The following is a 2,970-nucleotide window of genomic DNA, read 5'->3' as shown; positions in this document are numbered from 1 at the left end:
AAAAAAAAAAAAAAATCAGACAGCTGCAGGTTATTCAGAACGCTGCTACTCGAAGTCCTTTCACTGGCTTCCTGTGCCTCAAAGAATGATTTCAAAATACTTTTGCTAGTTTATTTATTACTTAACACTTTAGGGCCAAAATACATTTCTGATCTGTTACTACACTATGAAACACCCAAACCACTCAGGTTGTTTGGGACAGGCCTGTTTTCTGTCCCCAAAGTCAGAACTAAACAGGGGAAAGCAGCGTTCAGTTTTTATGCTCCACATATCTGGAACAAACTCCCAGAAACCTGCAGGTCCAAAGCTACTCAGTTCTTTTAAATCAAGGCTGAAGACCTCTTTTTGATGTTGCGTTTCTTTAAATGGTTGTTAGTGTCTTTAATGTTTAATTTCTTATACTGCACAGTAACTTTTATTCTTGTGTTTTATCGTTTTTTTATTTAATTTTTTTATTGTTTTTATGTAAAGCACTGTGAATTGCCCGGTTGCTTAAATGTGATATACAAACTGCCAAACTGCCTTGCCTATGTGAAATTACAATTTTAACAATTTCTTGTTTGGACCAAAGAGAATTTACACTAAATACTACAAACTCACTTCCACAGCCCGTTCTCCGATACACAGTAGATTAAAACCCACTCAGCTGGAACTGCAGTACCTGTCTTTGCTACTGAGGTGTCTCTCTCTGTGCCCTGATTGAGACCAGGTGGACAGTTTTTATTATCAAGGGATTTTTTGAACAGATGGAGGCACACTCCACACCCACAGAGTATTTAATAAACCCTATGAACATACATGGAGTTCTTTACATGTTAATACAATATGCAGAAAAGCAGTTTATAAAGTTTGTAGAAATAAACCAGTAACTAAAAAGACAGTGAACCACTCCATAAGTGGCAGAGTTAAAGACAGAGACAAAAAAGCTAAACTGAAAAGGTAACACAAGCAGGAGAGTGAAGAAATACAAATGAAAACATGACACTGTAGAGTAGCGATGAAACAAGATTTTACTGACACAATAAAAAAAACTTAAATATGCTGAGACAAGCAGTTACACCCACACAAAAGCCCACAAGAAGTGAATACAAAAGATCAAAAAAAAAAAAAAAAAAAACACTTCAAAAGAAATGTTGGTACAGACTCAAATAGCGACACACACCACACACACACACACACAACACACACACACACACACACACACACACACACACACACACACACACCACACACACACACACACAACACACACACACACACAACACACACACACACACACACACACACACACACACACACACACACACACACACCACACACACACACACACACACCAACACACACCACACCACACACACACACACACACACACCCACACACACACACACCACACACCACACACAACACAACACACACACACACACACACACACCCACACACACACACCACCACACACACACACACCACACACACAAACGAAAAAAACACCCCTAACACACAAACAACACAACACAAACACCACAAAACACACAACCTACCACACACACCACACCCACACCCAACACACACACACACACACACACACACACACGAGAAAAAAACATTTCTTGCGAAAGTAAACATAATTATGTGGTGGTACCAAAAAATAAAAATTTTAAACTTTTTATATTGATTGTTGCCTTGAATAAAATCTACCATAAAACTGACAAAAGCATTTTAGACTATTTGCTTTAACAAGCAATAAAATCAACATCCACGTATCTAACATAAAAATAGTCATCTCTGAGGATTTAATACATACATAAATTTACCACATAAATTCTCTCACATTACTTTCAACTTATTAACAAGTCACCTATGTTTAAACTTTATAATGTGCTTTGAAAAGAAAAATCTCAAAATCAGCCTGGTATTTATTGATTGCCATTTCAGTTCACATTTAAAGAGAGCTGGCAAACATTCCCCTCAGAGGCTCTTTCCTTTGAACTCCAAAGACTACATTTCAGCTCAGAATACCAAACATTTCTTGTCACTTGACCTTTAGCTTGCAGGGACCTCCTGGCTCTATCTATCCCTTCCACATACTGACATTCGCTTCAAGTGACAGACTGAAGCACATACTGAGGCTTTATGTATCAAGTAGTGGTGCTTTGTGAGCGTTGTCTATGTGCCCACCGTCCTTTGAGGCCTGAGCTCCAGTTGACACACTAATAGGGGCCAGTCTGGCATTCTGCTGTGTTGGTCTCTGCTGTTTAGCTAGACGAGACAGTTCCACAATGACCCATCCAATTTATAGATACAATGGGACGCTAAAATACAGGTGGCTCCGAGAGTTTGTACTGTAAATTGCTGACAAAGGCCCTGAAAAATGTTTGCCCATAAATGATCTGGGTCGCATGGAGGTGCTGATACAAACCCCCTCACATGCATTGCATGCCACACATACACACTCACCTTGTGATGAATGGCTGCCAGTTTATTCAGCCCGTCTACGCCCTAGTTATTAAATCCTGCTTAATTGGACTATCAATCACAGAATTCCATAGGCCACTCTGAGGTACACTATTCCAGTCACATCCAGATCAATTGGTCTTCTAACCCTTTAAATATATTACCACCACAATACAACTGTAAACCCAAGAGGGCACAAGAAACACAAGAACCTACCAGGTAAATTAACATAAAAGCCCAGATGCATGAAATCCTGCCACACAGCATGACATGGCTTATACCTGCGAGGAATGTTGAGAAGGCCTCATCTGGACACCGTGGAGTGACTCAATCCCTCCATAGTAGGCTAAAAGCCCACTATGTCAGCATTAAACAAACACGCCGACTTATTGGGACTTTAGCTTATTCACCGTATCCCCAAGAGTTAGACAAGTCGACACATACCCTTCTCATCTCTTTGCGTGCTGTAACTGACGCCCCCAGCATTAGCTTAGCCTAGCAAAGATCCTGCAGGTAACT

The 2,970-nt window shown here is 40.2% G+C and overlaps 1 protein-coding gene across 2 annotated transcripts in view; it reads right to left on the bottom strand.

Annotated features, from left to right (window-relative positions):
- The window catches only part of LOC116670640 (CAP-Gly domain-containing linker protein 4), a 35,175-nt gene that overhangs the window by 13,180 nt on the left and 19,025 nt on the right, over positions 1 to 2,970 (bottom strand). The gene's annotated exons all lie outside the window — the stretch shown is intronic.

Source organism: Etheostoma spectabile, chromosome 20 (assembly GCF_008692095.1).
Source record: "Etheostoma spectabile isolate EspeVRDwgs_2016 chromosome 20, UIUC_Espe_1.0, whole genome shotgun sequence".
NCBI classification, from domain to species: Eukaryota; Metazoa; Chordata; class Actinopteri; order Perciformes; family Percidae; genus Etheostoma; species Etheostoma spectabile.
Note: the sequence above shows the minus strand (reverse complement) of the source record. Positions and strands in the feature narration are given on the sequence as shown.